The sequence below is a fragment of the Coregonus lavaretus genome, assembly GCF_964263955.1.
Source record: "Coregonus lavaretus genome assembly, chromosome: 4".
Classification (NCBI taxonomy): Eukaryota; Metazoa; Chordata; class Actinopteri; order Salmoniformes; family Salmonidae; genus Coregonus; species Coregonus lavaretus.
Genome location: NC_139991.1, coordinates 40605141 through 40626968, shown reverse-complemented (window position 1 = coordinate 40626968; position 21828 = coordinate 40605141). Strand labels below are relative to the sequence as shown.

The window sequence follows — 21828 nt, the reverse complement described above, 5'->3', positions numbered from 1 at the left end:
AACTACTATCGAAGGTTTATTCGAGGCTTTGGCAAGGTCGCAGTTCCCATTACCTCCTTGTTGAAGGGTAGGCCGTCCCGGCTCCGCTGGTCTGCTGAGGCAGATTTGGCCTTCAATAGATTGCGGGATCTGTTCACCTCAGCCCCGGTACTGGCTCACCCCGATCCATCACTACCGTTCGTAGTGGAGGTGGATGCGTCCGACGTAGGGATAGGCGCTGTACTATCCCAACGTTCGGGCACGCCACCCAAGCTCCGCCCCTGTGCCTTCTTTTCTAAGAAGCTCAGCTCGGCGGAGCAGAACTACGGCGTTGGTGATCGGGAGCTGCTGGCTGTTGTCCGAGCTTTGACGGTGTGGAGACATTGGCTCGAAACACCCTTTCCTCGTCTGGACAGACCACCGTAACCTGGAGTACATTCGGGCAGCGAGGAGGCTGAATCCTCGCCAGACCAGGTGGGCCCTCTTCTTCACCCGGTTTGATTTCACACTCTCATACATTCCAGGTACAAAGAACGTGAAGGCAGACGTACTGTCTCGGCTGTATGATACAGAGGAGAGGCCCAGAGACAACACCCCCATACTCCCAGCCTCATGCATTGTGGCGCCTGTAGTATGGGCGATGGACGTGGATATAGCGCAGGCATTACGCACAGATCCATCTCAACTGCAGTGTCCAGCTGGACTGCAGTACGTGCCTGCGCTTATCCGTGATCGTTTGATCTACTAGGCACACACGTCACCCTCCTCTGGTCATCCAGGTATCGGTCGTACAATGCGCTGCCTGACCGAGAAGTACTGGTGGCCTACCTTGGCTAAGGACGTGAGGGTGTATGTGTCCTCCTGCTCAGTGTGCGCCCAGAGTAAGGCACCTAGGCATCTCCCAGCGGGTAAGCTACAAACTTTACCAGTTCCACAACGACTCTGGTCTCAATTAAGTATTGATTTCCTCACTGATCTTCCCCCCTCACAAGGTAACACCACTATCCTGGTCGTTGTGGACCGCTTTTCAAAGTCCTGCCGCCTCCTTCCTCTGTCCGGTCTCCCCACGGCCCTGGAGGCTCTGTTTACTCACGTCTTCCGGCACTACGGGGTACCAGAGGATATAGTGTCTGACCGGGGTCACCAGTTCACATCTAGAGTCTGGAAGGCGTTCATGGAACGTCTGGGGGTCTCGGTCAGCCTGACCTCTGGATTTCACCCCGAGAGTAATGGGCAGGTGGAAAGGGTGAATCAGGATGTGGGTAGGTTCCGGCGGACCTACTGTCCGGACTGGCCGGGGGAGTGGTCGGTGTTCCTGCCATGGGCAGAATATGCTCAGAACACTCTCCGCAACTCCTCCACTAACCTAACACCCTTCCAATGTGTTTTAGGTTACCAACCGGTTCTGGCACTGTGGCACCAGAGCCAGACTGAGGCTCCTGCGGTGGATGTCTGGTTTCACGCGCGGAGGAGACTTGGGACGCTGCCCACGTTCGCCTCCAGCGCGCCGTGCGTCGTCAGAAGGCCAACGCTGACCGCCACCGCAGGGAGGCCCCGGTGTTCGTACCGGGGGATCGGGTCTGGCTCTCGACCCGGAATCTGCCCCTCCGCCTGCCCTGCCGGAAGCTGAGCCCGCGGTTTGTGGGGCCGTTTAAAGTCCTGAGGAGAATTAATGAGGTGACATACAGGTTGTTACTCCCCCCTGATTACCGTATTAACCCCTCATTTCATGTGTCTCTCCTCAGGCCGGTGGTAGCTGGTCCGCTCCAGGAGTCTCCAGGTGCCTCCACCTCCTCTGGACATTATATAATATAAATAATATGCCATTTAGCAGACGCTTTTATCCAAAGCGACTTACAGTCATGCGTGCATACATTTTTGTGTATGGGTGGTCCCGGGGATCGAACCCACTACCTTGGCGTTTCAAGCGCCGTGCTCTACCAGCTGAGCTACAGAGGACCACCACACGACATTGAGGGGGCCCCGGCGTACTCGGTCCGTTCCATCTTGGATTCGAGGCGTCGGGTGGGGGGCCTTCAGTATCTCGTGGAGTGGGAGGGGTACGGTCCGGAGGAATGGTGCTGGGTCCCAAGGCGGGACATCTTCGATCCCTCCCTGTTGAGGGATTTCCACCGTCGCCATCCGACTCGCCCTGGGGGGGAGGGGGGGGGGGGGTACTGTCTCGATGTCCACCGAGGCTGCCCCTCCTCCTTGTTCGGGCAGGCTTCGGCGTTCGTCGTCACCGGAGTACTAGCTACTGCCGATCTCATTCTCATCACTCCACTTGTCATGTCTTGTCAATCACACACACCTGGTGCTCATTCCCCTAATTAGTATGTGTGTAAGTGTTCCCCTTGTCTTTGTGAGTGATTGTTTATTGTGAGAGCATGTTAGCTCGGTTGAGCTACGCAACATTGTATTTATACCAAGGTGGATGTTTTCCCTTGAGCTTGTTCCTTTTGACGCTTGGGGCGTTTGATATATGTGAACGCATTAAACTCTGGACTTCGGTATTTTACCTCCTGCGCCTGACTCCTTCATTTCACAACGTTAGACAAAAAGTCGCTACTTTCTGATAGTAATAACCTTGAAATCATCATTACTGACACATTTTGTGGCAGTAATGACAGTGTTGGTAATGATAATTTGCAAATAAATAATGATTCAACTGCCAGGCCATGAGGTTTACTTGGTTAATATGATCAGCTACCATTTTATAAATTCCAATCACAACATAATGAGATGTATTCTTTCAAATAGAGGACAATAGAGCCCCACAGTGGAGGTGTCATAACACCCATAAAACCTAGCGGTCAGAAAGGGAGATGGTTCCAATCGTTTTTCCACCATTCATTTTTCCCAAAGGGGATTTTAGAAACACTTAAAATAAGGGCTGTTTCGTGTAGGCTAACCCTGGCGTAACATTTTGATAACCATGTAAATTTCTTTCGGACAAGGTGACTTTTATCAATATATTCGTCTCTATTTACTCTCAGATTGGAAAATGCTAATTAGCATCAAAGTAGATATCATGCAAGACTACAAATCTCTGCAAGCTCTTGCACCTCATTGCTAGCTGACATCTTTGCTAAGAGGTATTGTGTCAATTTAAAACATGACCAAGGCAGTTCACAGAATTGTCAATTTAAAGAAATGTAGCCAATTTATTAATTACAACATTTAGCTAACATTAGATAGTTAATCCAGAGATTCTTACCTTTGCCTTGATTCGGCAGTCTCATCCAGATCATCATGATTCTTTACTCATCATGAGTAAAGAATGGCGCCGGAGGAGATGGCTGCCATTTTACGGGCTCCTAACCATTTGTGCTGTTTGGTGAGTTTTTTCGCGATGTTTGTAACTTATTTTGTACATAATGTTTCTGCCACCGTCTCTTATGACAGATTTTTTCTTTAACAAGTCGGATGCGAAGGATTTACTCCAGATACCTGAACAGGCCCAAATCCCCGTCATTCACATGAAGAGAAGACGCCAACACAGGTGACGCAGGTCCGGGTGCCTTGTGAGAATTCATCGGCGAGTGGGTAACTCACCTCTACCATCCGTCCTATTGGCCAACGTGCAATCATTGGAGAATAAACTGGATGAGCTCCGTTCAAGATTATCCTATCAACGGGACATTAAAAACTGTAATATCTTATGTTTCACCGAGTCGTGGCTGAACGATGACATGAATAATATACAGTTGGCTGGATTTTCCGTGCATCGGCAAGACTGAACAGCTGCCTCCGGTAAAACAAGGCCCAGATAGCAGACGATTCCGGGCCACTTGCAGCAACTGTTTGACACTGCTGGCTTTGCCTCCGCAGCGGCCAGTTCTATGTGGGCCAATAGTGGGCCAAATACGGCAAACTATTCTGTATTCATTATGGCAGGCCAAATTTGGGCTGATTGTGGCTTGCGATATAATGCCAAAATATATTTCATATGCACTGTACATCTTCTTGCACTCAACATTTTACCCCTCTCATATGTACAGTTGAAGTCCGAAGTTTACATACACCTTAGCCAAATACATTTAAATTCAGTTTTTCACAATTCCTGACATTTAATCCTAGTAAAGATTCCCTGTCTTAGGTCAGTTTGGGTCTCCACTTTATTTTAAGAATGTGAAATGTCAGAATAATAGTAGGGAGAATGATTTATTTCAGATGTTATTTATTTTATCACATTCCCAGTGGGTCAGAAGTTTACATACACTCAATTAGTATTTGGTAGCATTGCCTTTAAATTGTTTAACTTGGGTCAAACGTTTCGGGTAGCCTTCCACAAGCTTCCCACCATAAGTTGTGAATTTTGGCCCATTCCTCCTGACAGAGCTGGTGTAACTGAGTCAGGTTTGTAGACCTCCTTGCTCGCACACGCTTTTTCAATTCTGGCCACACATTTTCTATAGGATTGAGGTCAGGGATTTGTGATGGCCACTCCAATACGTTGACTTTGTTGTCCTTAAGCCATTTTGCCACACTTTGGAAGTATGCTTGGGGTCATTGTCCATTTGGAAGACTCATTTGCGACCAAGCTTTAACTTCCTGACTGATGTCTTGAGATGTTCCTTCAATATATCCACATAATTTTCCTTCCTCATGATGCCATCTATTTTGTGAACTGCACGAGTCCCTCCTGCAGCAAAGCACCCCCACAGCATGATGCTGCCACCCCCGTGCTTCACGTTGGGATGGTGTTCTTCGGCTTGCAAGCAACCCCCTTTTTCCTCCAAACATAACAATGATCATTATGGCCAAACAGTTCTATTTTTGATTAATCAGACCAGAGGACATTTCCCCAAAAAGTACGATCTTTGTCCCCATGTGCAGTTGCAAACCGTAGTCTGGCTTTTTTATGGTGGTTTTGGAGCAGTGGCTTCTTCCTTGCTGAGCGGCCTTTCAGGTAATGTCGATATAGGACTCGTTTTACTGTGGATATAGATACTTTTGTACCTGTTTCCTCCAGCATCTTCACAAGGTCCTTTGCTGTTGTTCTGGGATTTATTTGCACTCATCTCTAGGGGACAGAACGCGTCTCCTTCCTGAGCGGTATGACAGCTGCGTGGTCCCATGGTGTTTATACTTGTGTACTATTGTTTGTACAGATGAACGTGGTACCTTCCGGCATTTGGAAATTGCTCCCAAGGATAAACCAGACTTGTGGAGGTCTACAAATTTTTTTCTGAGGTCTTGGCTGATTTCTTTTGATTTTCCCATGAAGTCAAGCAAAGAGGCACTGAGTTTGAAGGTAGGCCTTGAAATACATCCACAGGTACACCTCCAATTGACTCAACTGATGTCAATTAGCCTATCAGAAGCTTCTAAAGCCATGACATCATTTTCTGGAATTTTCCATGCTGTTTAAAGGCACAGTCAACTTAGTGTATGTAAACTTCTGACCCACTGGAATTGTGATACAGTGAATTATAAGTGAAATAATCTGTCTGTAAACAATTGTTGGAAACATTTATTGTGTCATGCTCAAAGTAGATGTCCTAACTGACTTGCCAAAACTATAGTTTGTTAACAAGAAATTTGTGGAGTAGTTGAAAAACGAGTTTTAATGAATCCAACCTAAGTGTATGTAAACTTCCGACTTCTACTGTACATATCAATTTCACTGTTTTATTTCATTTATTTTAACTGCCTGCACATTCTCGGTACCCTTTGGTCCATTGTTATTCATCTTTTAGATTGTGTATTAGTATATTTTGTACTTGCTGTTGTTGACCTACATGCAAGTAAGCATTTCATTGTAAGGTAATACTCTAGTTCTTGCATATGACAATAAACGTACTTGACTTGACAATGGATTGCAATTAACCTCCTTTTTTAGTGCTATATAAAGTTTAACCTATTTAATGGTTATTTAGAACCTAAAGAAAGGGTTCTTTATATAGCCATACGGTTCCATTCATAACCTTAAGCATGGTTTTAATATACGTTTTAAAAACATCAAATAGGGTTTAACTATCTTTAAAGCAAAGAACTTCCACTATTTAGAACCATTTAGATTTTTTTGGGTGTACCAAATATTTTACTCTGTTAGATTATTCAAAGTGAATACATCCAACTCTTGGCGCCAACCCCTAGTCATATGATATGAACAACCAATTAAACTACAAGACCCCTGCTATTTCGAGAGTAGACCCCAGGGATCAGTTACCAATTTGCAGCAGCATTGCTAGCTAGCTAGTTTGTTGGATCGGGTGAATCCAATAGCTAGCTAACTTCATGAAATCGGTAAATTAGCAATTTTTCCCTACCTGACCTTTATATAGCTTAGCTAGCTATCAATAATATATTTTCCCTATGAAACTGCAATTGGACCGTGAAAAATGTAGTGTAGGCAAGGTAACCTGGCAAAGCTTAGCTAGCTAGCAATTTCTGCCAACTACCTAGCTAGCCAAAAACGTCAGCTAGCTAGATTTATATCAGACTTATAGCAAGAAGGCTGTCAACTGAAATGATTTGCTGTCCGGTTATTTGACTAATATTTGTGAGCTAAATCGAGGAACTTGTTCTTTGTGATAACTAGCTAAGTTAAAATGTCATTAGCTGCCCAAGTAAAATGAGCAGGTGTATTAGCTAGTAGATAGCAACTCACTCACTCACTAGCTAGTTCTCATTTTTCTTTTAGGTTGTGTGAGTTAGCTGTCAAGGGGCCACTACTGAGGACGCTAGTTATTAAATGGCGAGTACTGTAGCTAGCTAACTATAGCTAACACTATTTGATAAACGTTTTATGTTTGTAGCTGTCTAGTAACAGTGCTATGTAGAGATATGTGTGCTTGGCTAGTGTTTTATTATAGTTAGCTAGCTAGTTACCTAGCTAAATAATGTGTGTTAGCTTGGCAAACATTAGCATGAAGCTGACGTTACATATAGATGAGAAGGTGGGAAGAGTTTCTGCCACTTGCCATTTTTAAGGTAAAGTCTCCCTCTTTACTTTTTTGTTGTTAAAAATCTTAGTATCACAAACATAACTGTTTTAGTAGGGCATGTCATAATAATGTTGTATGCCATTTCCCTGTTGACCCTCCTTCTGACAGTTGGACCTGCTCCCCTCCATTACCCAACATACAGCCCACAGAAACGTCAATGCTATGGAACATCTTGATGGGGAGCTGAAGGCCAGCAGAGAGTTTCGGCAAAAGATGATCTCTTTTTGCATTTCCATCTCCTGACCTAGTCAGCCATTATAATTATGCTTTAAAAGTTTGTGATATTATTAGCAGAGACAACCAATATCCAGATCTGTATGGAGCCTTAGTTATCCAAAACTAAGATAGTGTTTTTGATATTGGAAAAAAAACTGTTACTAGTTTTTCAGCAGCCAATAGGCTATTAAAATTAGGTGAATTACTTAATATTGACATCCAATATCCATATGTTATGGTCACTTTTCTGTTGTCTGTGGTTACAGATTGACTATTTGGGATTGAAAAGTGGCTGTGATGTGAAAGAGTGTGTGGAGGATCATGGCACACATAATCTACCATGATTTGAACTGGAGGGGAATCAATGGAAAGGTGCCCTTCTGCCAACTGTAGCTCAAAGAGATAGTTAATGTTCTACTGGTGCCAAAGTCCTTCATTAATACTAGAACGCATAGAAAGAAACATCTAAATAAACCAATTATTCTTTGTTCCCCAACTTTCAATTAAAGCTGCGTCATTAAACCGGACAAGTGTTTTTTTGCACCGTCAACGTTGCTGTCTTAGACTAGTTTCTGTTACAATGTTTTCAGTGGCCCTGTTTATAGGGCTTGTTGTAATTTGCAAGTCATGTTTCTATTTTGTCTTTACAAGGCTCATTTGGGCAGTTGAAGTCAGAAGTTTACATACACTTAGGTTGGAGTCATTAAAACTCGCTTTTCAACCACTCCACAAATTTCTTGTTAACAAACTATAGTTTTGGCAAGTCGGTTAGGACATCTACTTTGTGCATGACACAAGTAATTTTTCAAACAATTGTTTACAGACATATTATTCCACTTATAATTCACTGTATCACAATTCCAGTGGGTCAGAAGTTTACATACACTAAGTTGACTGTGCCTTTAAACGGCTTGGAAAATTCCAGAAAATGATGTCATGGCTTTAGAAGCTTCTGATAGGCTAATTGACATAATTTGAGTCAATTGGAGGTGTACCTGTGGATGTATACTTATGTAAATAAGGTATTTCAGTTTTTTATTTTTAATATATTTGCACAAATTTCAAAAAACCTGTTTTCGCTTTGTCATTCTGGGGTATTGTGTGTAGATTGAGGAAAACAAATAATTGTATAAATTTTAGAATATGGCTGTAATGTAACAAAATATGGAAAAAGTCAAGGGGTCTGAATATTTTCCGAATGCACTGTATATATCACGGTTGCAAGGCATATGAATTAACAGGTTAATGGGGGGCTTGGCTTCCCCAGTGATTTTATGATTTCACCCACGCACAGCTACTGCATAGGTGGTGCAGCAATTTGTTTATCATGGTATAGGGGTTGTATTCGAGAGCCTACACCTCATTTGGCATTTACAAAAGCATATTTGATTGTACACGCTCACATGATTTGATCAACAGGGTAAAGCTGCTTTAGGCCTTCACACTATTTGCTTGTTTAATTAATTTATCAGAAGTTGAAAAGCAAATAATCAAAATATTCATTCTTTTGACTAATAGATGGAGTCATTGCACAGTGTTTCTTTATTTCTCCTATACGATAAGCATCTCCATAATGTTGTCGGTTGTATTCTGTGTTGTTAATTCATGCGAGGATTCCTGCTTGCTCTCACCACCCTCTTCACAGGAAAGTGTCTGGACTCAGGGTCTGACCTCATCAACAGGTAAAGACTTGGGTAAGTCAATAAAAATAGACAAATAGAGGCTGTTCCTGAATGTGAACCCAGAGGAGTCTCCAGAGCTTTTTCAGGAGATTACAGCACTCTGTACCCTACACTGGCACAGTGAGATTACAGCACTCTGTACCCTACACTGGCACAGTGAGATTACTGGCTCGGTACCCTACACTGGCACAGTGCGATTACAGGCTTGTTACCCTACACTGGCACAGTGAGATTATTTATATTATATTGTCACATACACCAGAAAGGTGCAGTGAAATGTGTTTTACAGGGTCAGCCATAGTAGTATGGCGCCCCTGGAGCAAATAAGGGTTAAGTGCCTTGCTCAAGGGAACATCGACAGATTTTTCACCTTGTTGGCTCAGGTATTCGGTTACTGGCCCAACCACTAGGCTACCTGTACCCTACAATGGCACCGTGAGATCAGCCTCTGCCACCCGTAGGTTTACCCCTCTTACAATGGGAGACATGCTGCCCACACTGGGCCTCAGTGAACAACCACAACTACAATTTCTGCATATCAACAATTAAACAAATATCTTTGTCTCACTTTCTTTCAAATAACTTCCTGCCCCCTTTGCACATACAGTATATTATTTTATCAGAATGTGACCATTGACCTTTCAACCCCCTGTCCTTCCCCTACAGGGATCATCTCAGCTCCAGTCAGTGTGAATGTTCCTCTGTGGTCCTCTGGCTTCTGCACAATGCTGGAGGCTAAAGACAAGCTCATGGACACCATTAAAGACAAACTGGAGTGTGAGAGACGGGTGAGTCCATAAACATGTTGTCATAGACATACACCTTGTGATCACATGTAGTGGGTCTTCTCTCCTCACTTTCATTGTCACTGTCTCTCGATGCTCTATCACTTTCTCTCTCTCTTTCTCTCTTACTGAACCTTCAGCGCAGGGGAACACACTTTAAATCATGTTGACCTTACGTTGGAGTGACAACTACACAGCCTATGGAAATGCCTTACTTTGGATTACTGTAGTAACACTGCAGTAGTGCTGCAGGAACCCTGTACTAACACTAATGTTTCATTCTTTTGTCAGGAGGAAATGAGGAATCGTGCAAGGACAGACCCTGATTACCTTTACTACGTCCTTCTGGAAGTACAGACTTTGGCCTCCGTTCATTGGTGGAAGGAGAATAGCCAGTCAGGTGAGTCCACTACATTGCTTGTTATCTCAGCTCTCTCTGTCCATTCATGATCTGAGCTCTAGGGGGAGTAGCATGCCCACATCTTTAAAGAAGTCTGAATATAAAGGGAACATCGTGTCTTTTCCGAGACTTATAATAGCCAACTGTGATCTCCCTGCAGCACGCAGTGACAATGAATTTATTTCTAAGTTGTTTACAATGATACGTCAGTATGTTCACATATTCCCCAGTTGAAATCCACTATGAATTATTATCTTTCTGAAATATTGTATGAGCAGCCCAAGCATGAGTATACAGATATCGACTCTATTTGTATTTTCCATCCCATCCCAATGTATTTTATCTCTGATAATAGGAAGGATATTAATCAAAGCAGGCCTCCTACATCCCAGTCAGTGTTTATGATGCAGATGCTGAAATGTATGGATTGTGTGACTAAAAATAAGTTATTGAATATTGTATTATGGATGTTTTTAGTAATAGAGCTGTCAGCCGATAGATTATTGTCTGACTCCGATCGCCATTTCTTCATTGTTTATAATGGAAATGGTCCGGTTGATGACGTCCATCTTGGAATAGTGTGACCTCATGCCTCTTTATGCATCAAAAACAGCCCATGAGGGGAATTGATTGTGCTTAAATTGATTGACCCTCTTACCCAAGGGCTGTGTTTGCTGTATGAGTGGAAAAAGTAATAGCTTGCATTTGCAATGGCTTAAATTGTGTACTAGTATGTTGTGTAATTTATTTTTCATCTTTTTTAACACTGAGTGAGTGTAGTTAGTATAATCTTTGTCAAAGTTGTATTTTTTATTAGGAAAAACCCTCAGTCAATTGGACTGATATAAAGATCTCTCCCTGTGTTAGTCCTGACCTGGAGATGATGTTAATAAGGAGTTGCTTGGGATTTCAACCAGCCGGTGAGGCGCCAACACAACTAAGATTTTTTTTTAAATTATAAATATTTACAAGTGTTGAGATTAATCAGACCCAAACAGGTGATAATAGATGCATATTTAATCCAAATAGCTCATGAATATGAATCTGTCATACAGAGTGAACTGTCAGGGTGGGGAGGATGGAGAGAGGGAGGATGGAGAGGGAAATAGAGGGAGAGGTTGGAGAGAGAGGGAGAAGGGGAGGGGAGGATGGAGAAGGAGGAAGGGAGAGGTGGGGGTGGAAAGGAATCCAGTTCCCAGTAGACCTCTCTCTCTCCCTCCCTCTCGGCAGGTGGATGAATAATGCATACCCACACGCCCAGGTTATGATGGGTAATTGATTGAGGCGTAAACACTGATGCAGGGCTGGAGTTGGGTGGAGGAGAGGGGTGGGTGGGGGGGTTCGTCATGGGTGGAGGAAGGTTCGTCACGCCACAACAATAACAACACCAGGAGTGTGAGAGAGAAGGAGTGTGAGAGAGAAGGAGTGTGAGAGAGAAGGAGTGTGAGAGCGGGAGAGAGAGAGGGAGGGAGAGACAGAGAGAAGACAGAAGTGGGTTAGAGAGAGAGAGCGAGAGAAAGGGAGAGTATTTTAGCCAAGACCGAGGCAGCCAGCCAGGCATCAGAGCCGCCAGGCCTCACCTGGCATCATTAAGGTGGCGGATTAAGATTCCTGAGCTGTCGGAAAGACGTGAGTAATCCTCTCAAATGGAACGGGGGAGTGTGCAGCGGCATTTTAAGCCTGTCCTGTTGTCGCTTGCTGGTGGAATATTAACTCTGAGGTCAGTGAGTCTTACTGTTCTCTACAATGAACTGACTGGGGATGATGTGGCTGAGCTAGTTTCCACTCTGGCCAATCAGAAATGATAAGGTAACACTGACAGACTATTGCTAGACTCTTTCTTTCCTACTCTAGCTACGCCACTACACTCATTCACTTAGCCCTGGACTCTTGGACTCACACACTTCATTCTGGAACCCATATAATACTTTATTTTCCATGACAGTCGCTGCATCACCTTTGTGCCAGCCTATGATCAGAGATGGAGTCGAGACAGCAACTGTTGAGATCCAGACCCATCTCTGCCCCATGTTATGTTTATTTCCCTCAGAACTTTGTGCCCAGAGCCCCAGCCAGCCCCAGCCCCGGCCAGGTGGGCCCATATGCTGCCTGCTAATGTGGTTATACATAAAACATCCACATCTGGCCTGCTGCCTGCCTCACTGCCTGGTAGCAGGATGTGATGTCACTGGGAATAAGTACTAGGCCTAATGAGGAGCTGTAGTCTACTGGGGACCTGTGATATTGTACTGTAGCTCCTCGGCTTCAATCAGCCATCTTTAAAAACCAGGGATCACGAATACAGACATCCTCAATATGTGATGTCATTAGCTAGCTACCCTTTTAGACATCCACTAAACCATAGAACTAGTGTACACATTGAGGAGATTTTTTTCAACTCTGTTTTTGATAGTTCATTGGAATAAAATCTATTTTCCCAGTCTTCAAATAGTTGTAATAGAATCGTATTTCCCCAGACTCTCTGCTACCGTACCATGATCAGTATTCCTTTCAAAGAACAATGATCAGTATTCAGAGAAGTGTTTTGTCTAGCACTCTGCAGAGTGTGGTGACACATTAAGGAATGTTTTTCAGAGCCTGTGTTTGTGTGTGTGTCCATGCTTGAGTGCCTGAGTGTGTGTGTGTGCGTGAGTGCGTGTAGTGTGCGTGTGTGTGTGAGTGATCTGTAGGCATGCTCCCTACTCTGCTTTGCTCTGCTCTGAGAGGAGGCTCTCTATCTCCCCCTGGTAAACAGGAAGCAGATTATCTATAATGACACCTCAGTGCCTCTCTGTGATGGACTTAATGCCTTAACAAACACCCCACTGCCTCTAATTGAGTTAATGCAAGAGGGACAGAGGAGAGGAAGAAGGAATTCTTCCTCGGGATTCTCTCTCTGTATTGTGCCAGTCGAACACTAGTCATTAAGAGTGATTACTGATTATATACCAAATGTATGTTGCTATAATTATATACCTCAGATTGTTCCTGCCATGTTCATAGCAGTACTGTAAGTCACTAGGATTTCTAGGAAAAGCATCCACTGACGTTGAGTTATTGTCAAATGATTGCCCTCACAACTCAATGCCAGTCTCCTACTCTTTGATTCTCTCCAAACGACACTACTACGTGTATATCAGCCACGTCATCGACGCAACCTGGAAGTGTTCCAGAGGACTTCCTGCCAGAGAGGTGGGGTGGAAGGTGAGGACTTTACACAGAAACCCTTCTCTTATTGCTTTTACTGTTGTATTATTCACTTTTCCTCTTAAACAGTGTATCAAAACAGTGTATCAAAACAAAAGGAAATGCACTCTCAGTGCAGGCACACTCTGGGCCTGAGTGTCTTGTCCCTAGCCTCCCGAGTGGCGCAGTGGTTTAAGGCACTGCATCGCAGTGCTAGCTGTGCCACTAGAGATCCTGGTTCGAATCCAGGCTCTGTCGTAGCTGGCCGCGACCGGGAGACCCATGGGGCGGCGCACAATTGGCCCAGCGTCGTCCAGGGTAGGGGAGGGAATGGCCAGCGGGGATGTAGCTCAGTTGGTAGAGCATGGCGTTTGCAACACCAGGGTTGTGGGTTCGATTCCCACTGGGGGTATAAAAAATAATGTATGCACAAACTGTAAGTCGCTCTGGATAAGAGCGTCTGCTAAATGACTAAAATGTAATGTAAATGTCTGTCCATGCCAGACTGCAGCTGGAGTTAAGCAGTATTTTCTCTCTCTCTCTTTCTCTAATACCTTTAGAAAATAGCCCTTGTAATGTAAGGATTTGATCCTTTTGCCATGATTGGATGTTGAGATCGAAATGCAAGTTTTCATTATGCAGATGATAACACACTTTTCCTAGGTCAATCGAGCTGCCATCTGGCATTATAGTTCTATAGGAGGAATTTCTATATTGTGAGCTTATCTTGTCCTGTTCTGAAGGATTTACCATAGACATGTGGTCCTCTTTAGCTCTGTTGGTTCTAAGCTGACATATGGAATTGTTTTGAGGTCATACCATGGATCAGCTATCTGATTTTGAATTGTAGGACCCCCTTTAATAACACATTAATAAATGGCAAAAAAAGACAGTCAGAAAATGTATCATAAGGAATAAGGTTTTGAAGTGTCTGTCCTATATCTAGGAGATATAAGAAAGCTCAGGAAATATACACTACCAGACAAAAGTTTGGACACACCTACTCATTCAAGGGTTTTTCTTTATTAAAAAAAAATATATATATATTGTAGAATAATAGTGAAGACATCAAAACTATGAAATAACACATATGGAATCATGTAGTAAACAAAAAAGTGTTAAACAAAACAAAATATATTTTATATTTGAGATTCTTCAAATATCCACCATTTGCCTTGATGACAGCTTTGCACACTCTCTGCATTCTCTCAACCAGCTTCACCTGGAATGCTTTTCCAACAGTCTTGAAGGAGTTTCTACATATGCTGAGCACTTGTTGGCTGCTTTTACTTCACTCTGCCGTCCGAATCCTCCCAAACCATCTCAATTGGGTTGAGGTCTGGGGATTGTGGAGGCCAGGTCATCTGATGCAGCACTCCATCACTCCTTCTTTGTAAAATAGCCGTTACACAGCCTGGAGGTGTGTTGGGTCATTGTCCTGTTGAAAAACAAATGATAGTCCCACTAAGCCCAAACCAGATGGGATGGCATATCGCTGCAGAATGCTGTGGTAGCCATGGTGGTTAAGTGTGCCTTGAATTCTAAATAAATCACAGACAGTGTCACCAGCAAAGCACCCCCACACCATAACACCTCCTCCTCCATGCTTTACGGTCGGAATGAGTAGGTGTGTCCAAACTTTTGACTGGTACTGTGTGTGTGTGTGTATGTGTATATATATATATATATATGTGTGTGTGTATATATATGTATATGTATATATATATATATATAGTGTGTATATATACAGTGAGGGGAAAAAAGTATTTGATCCCCTGCTGATTTTGTACGTTTGCCCACTGACAAAGAAACGATCAGTCTATAATTTTAATGGTAGGTTTATTTGAACAGTGAGAGACAGAATAACAACAACAAAATCCAGAAAAACCCATGTCAAAAATGTTATAAATTGATTTGCATTTTAATGAGGGAAATAAGTATTTGACCCCCTCTCAATCAGAAAGATTTCTGGCTCCCAGGTGTCTTTTATACAGGTAACGAGCTGAGATTAGGAGCACACTCTTAAAGGGAGTGCTCCTAATCTCAGTTTGTTACCTGTATAAAAGACACCTGTCCACAGAAGCAATCAATCAATCAGATTCCAAACTCTCCACCATGGCCAAGACCAAAGAGCTCTCCAAGGATGTCAGGGACAAGATTGTAGACCTACACAAGGCTGGAATGGGCTACAAGACCATCGCCAAGCAGCTTGGTGAGAAGGTGACAACAGTTGGTGTGATTATTCGCAAATGGAAGAAACACGAAAGAACTGTCAATCTCCCTCGGCCTGGAATGCTGCCTATGACCCCAAGAACACCATCCCCACCAGGTGGAAACATTATGCTTTGGGGGTGTTTTTCTGCTAAGGGGACAGGACAACTTCACCGCATCAAAGGGACGATGGATGGGGCCATGTACCGTCAACTCTTGGGTGAGAACCTTCTTCCCTCAGCCAGGGCATTGAAAATGGGTCGTGGATGGGTATTCCAGCATGACAATGACCCAAAACACACGGCCAAGGCAACAAAGGAGTGGCTCAAGAAGAAGGACATTAAGGTCCTGGAGTGGCCTAGCCAGTCTCCAGACCTTAATCCCATAGAAAATCTGTGGAGGGAGCTGAATGTTCGAGTTGCCAAACGTCAACCTCGAAACCTTAATAACTTGGAGATGATCTGCAAAGAGGAGTGGGACAAAATCCCTCCTGAGATGTGTGCAAACCTGGTGACCAACTACAAGAAACGTCTGACCTCTGTGATTGCCAACAAGGGTTTTACCACCAAGTACTAAGTCATGTTTTGCAGAGGGGTCAAATACTTATTTCCCTCATTAAAATACAAATCAATTTATAACATTTTTGCCATGCGTTTTTCTGGATTTCTTTGTTGTTATTCTGTCTCTCACTGTTCAAATAAACCTACCATTAAAATTAAAGACTGATCATGTCTTTTTCAGTGGGAAAACGTACAAAATCAGCAGGGGATCAAATATCTTTTTCCCTCACTGTATATGTACAGTGGGGAAAAAAAGTATTTAGTCAGCCACCAATTGTGCATGTTCTCCCACTTAAAAAGATGAGAGAGGCCTGTAATTTTCATGATAGGTACACGTCAACTATGACAGACAAATTGAGGGAAAAAAATCCAGAAAATCACATTGTAGGATTTTTTATGAATTTATTTGCAAATTATGGTGGAAAATATGTATTTGGTCACCTACAAACAAGCAAGATTTCTGGCTCTCACAGACCTGTAACTTCTTCTTTAAGAGGCTCCTCTGTCCTCCACTCATTACCTGTATTAATGGCACCTGTTTGAATTTGTTATCAGTATAAAAGACACCTGTCCACAACCTCAAACAGTCACACTCCAAACTCCACTATGGCCAAGACCAAAGAGCTGTCAAAGGACACCAGAAACAAAATTGTAGACCTGCACCAGGCTGGGAAGACTGAATCTGCAATAGGTAAGCAGCTTGGTTTGAAGAAATCAACTGTGGGAGCAATTATTAGGAAATGGAAGACATACAAGACCACTGATAATCTCCCTCGATCTGGGGCTCCACGCAAGATCTCACCCCGTGGGGTCAAAATGATCACAAGAACGGTGAGCAAAAATCCCAGAACCACACGGGGGGACCTAGTGAATGACCTGCAGAGAGCTGGGACCAATGTAACAAAGCCTACCATCAGTAACACACTACGCCGCCAGGGACTCAAATCCTGCAGTGCCAGGCGTGTCCCCCTGCTTAAGCCAGTACGTGTCCAGGCCCGTCTGAAGTTTGCTAGAGTGCATTTGGATGATCCAGAAGAGGATTGGGAGAATGTCATATGGTCAGATGAAACCAAAATAGAACTTTTTGGTAAAAACTCAACTCGTCGTGTTTGGAGGACAAAGAATGCTGAGTTGCATCCAAAGAACACCATACCTACTGTGAAGCATGGGGGTGGAAACATCATGCTTTGGGGCTGTTTTTCTGCAAAGGGACCAGGACGACTGATCCGTGTAAAGGAAAGAATAAATGGGGCCATGTATCGTGAGATTTTGAGTGAAAACCTCCTTCCATCAGCAAGGGCATTGAAGATGAAACGTGGCTGGGTCTTTCAGCATGACAATGATCCCAAACACACCGCCCGGGCAACGAAGGAGTGGCTTCGTAAGAAGCATTTCAAGGTCCTGGAGTGGCCTAGCCAGTCTCCAGATCTCAACCCCATAGAAAATCTTTGGAGGGAGTTGAAAGTCCGTGTTGCCCAGCGACAGCCCCAAAACATCACTGCTCTAGAGGAGATCTGCATGGAGGAATGGGCCAAAATACCAGCAACAGTGTGTGAAAACCTTGTGAAGACTTACAGAAAACATTTGACCTGTGTCATTGCCAACAAAGGGTATATAACAAAGTATTGAGTAACTTTTCTTATTCACCAAATACTTATTTTCCACCATAATTTGCAAATAAATTCATTAAAAATCCTACAATGTGTTCTTCTGGAATTTCTTTTCTCAATTTGTCTGTCATAGTTGACGTGTACCTATGATGAAAATTACAGGCCTCTCTCATCTTTTTAAGTGGGAGAACTTGCACAATTGGTGGCTGACTAAATACTTTTTTCCCCCACTGTATATATATATAAACCTACCATATATATATATATAAATCCAGAAAAATGCATGTCAAAAATGTTATAAATTGATTTGCATTTTAATGAGGAAAATAAGTATTTGAAGCCTCTGCATAACATGACAAAACAGACGTTTCTTGTAGTTGGCCACCAGGTTTGCACACATCTCAGGAGGGATTTTGTTCCACTCCTCTTTGCAGATTTTCTCCAAGTCATTAAGGTTTTGAGGCTGACGTTTGGCAACTCGAACCTTCAGCTCCCTCCACAGAATTTCTATGGGATTAAGGTCTGGAGACTGGCTAGGCCACTCCAGGACCTTAATGTGCCTCTTCTTGAGCCACTCCTTTGTTGCCTTGGCCGTGTGTTTTGGGTCATTGTCATGCTGGAATACCCATCCACGACCCATTTTCAATGCCCTGGCTGAGGGAAGGAGGTTCTCACCCAAGATTTGACGGTACATGGCCCCATCCATCGTCCCTTTGATGCGGTAAAGTTGTCCTGTCCCCTTAGCAGAAACACACCCCCAAAGCATAATGTTTCCACCTCCATGTTTCACGGTGGGGATGGTGTTCTTGGTGTCATAGGCAGCATTCCTCCACCTCCAAACAAGGCGAGTTGAGTTGATGCCAAAGAGCTCGATTTTGGTCTCATCTGACCACAACACTTTCACCCTGTTCTCCTCTGAATCATTCAGATGTTCATTAGCAAACTTCAGACGGCCCTGTATATGTGCTTTCTTGAGCAGGGGGACCTTGCGGGCGCTGCAGGATTTCAGTCCTTCACGGCGTAATGTGTTACCAATTGTTTTCTTGGTTACTATGGTCCCAGCTGCCTTGAGATCATTGACAAGATCCTCCTGTATAGTTCTGGGCTGATTCCTCACCGTTCTCATGATCATTGCAACTCCACAAGGTGAGATCTTGCATGGAGCCCCAGGCTGAGGGAAAATGACAGTTATTTTGTGTTTCTTCCATTTGCGAATAATCGCACCAACTGTTGTCACCTTCTCACCAAGCTGCTTGGTGATTGTCTTGTAGCCCATTCCAGCCTTGTGTAGGTCTACAATCTTGTCCCTGACATCCTTGGAGAGCTAGTTGGTCTTGGCCATGGTGGAGAGTTTGGAATGGGATTGATTGATTGCTTCTGTGGACAGGTGTCTTTTATACAGGTAACAAGCTGAGATTAGGAGCACTCCCTTTAAGAGTGTGCTCCTAATCTCAGCTCGTTACCTGTATAAAAGACACCTGGGAGCCAGAAATCTTTCTGATTGAGAGGGGGTCAAATACTTATTTCCCTCATTAAAATGCAAATCAATTTATAACATTTTTGACATGCGTTTTTCTGGATTTTTTTGTTGTTTTTCTGTCTCTCACTGTTCAAATAAACCTACCATTAAAATTATAGACTGATCATTTCTTTGTCAGTGGGAAAACGTACAAAATATATACAGTGGGGAGAACAAGTATTTGATACACTGCCGATTTTGCAGGTTTTCCTACTTACAAAGAATGTAGAGGTCTGTAATTTTTATCATAGGTACACTTCAACTGTGAGAGACGGAATCCAAAGTGTTATTAATAACTTCACCATGCTCAAATGGATATTCAATATTTTTTACCCATATACCAATAGGTGCCCTTCTTTGCGAGGCATTGGAAAACCTCACTGGTCTTTGTGGTTGAATCTGTGTTTGAAATTAACTGCTTGTCTGAGGGACTACAGATAATTGTGTGGGGTAGAGAGATGAGATTTTTACTCCTGAACTTATTTAGGCTTGCCATAACAAAGGGGTTGAATACTTATTGACTAAAGACATTTCAGCTTTTCATTTTTTATTAATTTGTAAACATTTTGAAAAACATAATTCCACTTAGACATTATGGGGTATTGTATGTAGGCCAGTGATTTAAAAATACATATTTAATTTTAATTTATTTATTCAGGCTGTAACATTTACATTTTAGTCATTTAGCAGACGCTATTATCCAGAGCGACTTACAATTAGTGAGTGCATACATTTTCATACTGGCCCCCCGTGGGAAACGAACCCACAACCCTGGCGTTGCAAGCGCCATGCTCTACCAACTGAGCTACAGGGGACCAAATATGGAAAAAGTCAAGGGATGTGAATACTCTCTGAAGGCACTGTACATCTCTGGAATAAATTGTAAGGCATTACATGCAAGACAACACATCAAATACATTTACTTTTTGGCCTAAATGAAAAACTACAGGTTTGCGTCAAATGCAATGCAACACAACACAGAGTGAAGCCTTTTCAAATTTTCAAATGTGGTGGCATCAAGTTCTGGGTATGCTTGCCACTGGCAGGGACTGGGGAGTTTGTCAGAATCAAAATAAATATGAAAGGAGCAAAGCCCAGGTACAAAGAGGAAAACCTGTCTCAGTATTCTGAGAAACAAACCCTGGGATAGAGTTTTATTTTTCAGCGGGACCATTACACGAATTGTAATGCCAAAGACACACCAGAATGGCTTTCCAAGAGGTGTTGAGTGTTCCTGAGTCCTGACTTAAAGCTGCTTGAAAATCTGAGAGGTTTGAATATTGCTGTCCGTCAATGATTGCCAAGTGAATTGACTGAGCAATTTGGATATATGTAGCCCTAAGATTTGTGCAAAATTGGTAGAATCTTATTCAAAATGATTCACAGCTGTAATGGCTGCCAAAGGTGCTTCCACCAAGTATTAACTCTGCGGTGTGAAGACATACACAATCAACACATCTTCGTTTTTGTATTATTATTAATTTGGAAAATGTTCTTTAATCTTTCTTTACCTTTGAAATTGTGGAGTAGGTTGTGTAGAATTTAATGTAATCCTATTTAGATGTAATTTTAAGGCAGCAAAATGTGAAGACTGTGCAATGGGTGTGTAGACTTTCACCAGCGTCTGTATATCTAGGGAATTGATCTTAATCTCTATTCTATGGGAGAGGCTGATCATGAGAACAACTGAGTATCAGAGATAATGTTGATAAGCCTGTCAATGCTTAGAGCCCAAGGATCTGGTAAGAGACAACATGAGTCATACAGTCATAGTTACAGTGAAATTCTGTGGTAAGACTGTGATAATGTCTGATAAGCGCCTGATAACAATCTGTGAAATTCATACCATGAAATTATAAATCAATAGCACGGTAGGTGCTCTGATGATGATGATGAGGGGGTCGGTGAGGGAGAGAATAATAGGTTAGAAAGGTGGAGAGGGTGAATCAAACTGGCCTCATTGTCAGTCGGAGGCCCACAGATGCTGCCCATTGCTACAGGGTATGATGCATGATGAGACCTGGCCTGGCCGCCCTGTATGAGGTCACAGTGAGTGGCAGTTCACTTCCTGTTTCCGACTCTCCAGCTGTGACGGCCTCTGCTGGGGGCAGGGAATCGGACCACTGAGAGGGGATGACGGGTAGCAGAGCTCAGTGAGAGGAGAGAGGCCTGGGGATGGCAGGGAGTGGGGGTTGGGATGGGGGTGGGCAGTGGTGGACCCCCAGGGAAAATGAAGCCTCCATCTGCCGGTGGGGAAAGTGAACAGGAAGAGTTTTTACACATTGCTCTGTTGATTAGCCATGGGCATCGTGCTCTATGCTATACTGCAGCAGTGTGGAAAGGACTAGAAAGACTCACTCACTGCACCCAGGCAGTTGAAGCTACAGTTGACTCATGGCTAATACCAGATATTCCCCTCCCCTGTAGTGCTTCTGATTAATCTAAAGAAAATGAAGGACGGTGTTCTGCTATTATTTGAGTCAACATGAGACAATTTGATAAATATGTGGAGGAAAAATATTGGAGGGAATATTGTATGGTATGATTTTCCTCTTGACAGAACCCATATTTTCTATGTATGAGACTTGTGGAATTGTTAAGGACATACAGTATATACAGTGGGGTCTGACATTATTCACACTCTTGATAAAGATGAGCAATATAAAATTAATAACACTTCTGCATTAATGTGTATGCTACCTTGATTACGGATAATCCTGAATGAAA

At 43.2% G+C, this 21828-nt stretch overlaps 1 pseudogene across 1 annotated transcript in view; it reads left to right on the top strand.

Annotated features, from left to right (window-relative positions):
* The first annotated feature begins 8753 nt into the window (after positions 1–8753).
* Positions 8754–21828, top strand: part of LOC311127420 — a 44881-nt pseudogene continuing 31806 nt past the window's right edge. The window contains exons 1-6 of the transcript in view: positions 8754–8830; positions 8871–8950; positions 9497–9618; positions 9907–10015; positions 12080–12107; positions 13156–13219. The product of the transcript in view is annotated as an uncharacterized misc_RNA (transcript). The remainder of the gene's footprint in view (positions 8831–8870; positions 8951–9496; positions 9619–9906; positions 10016–12079; positions 12108–13155; positions 13220–21828) is intronic.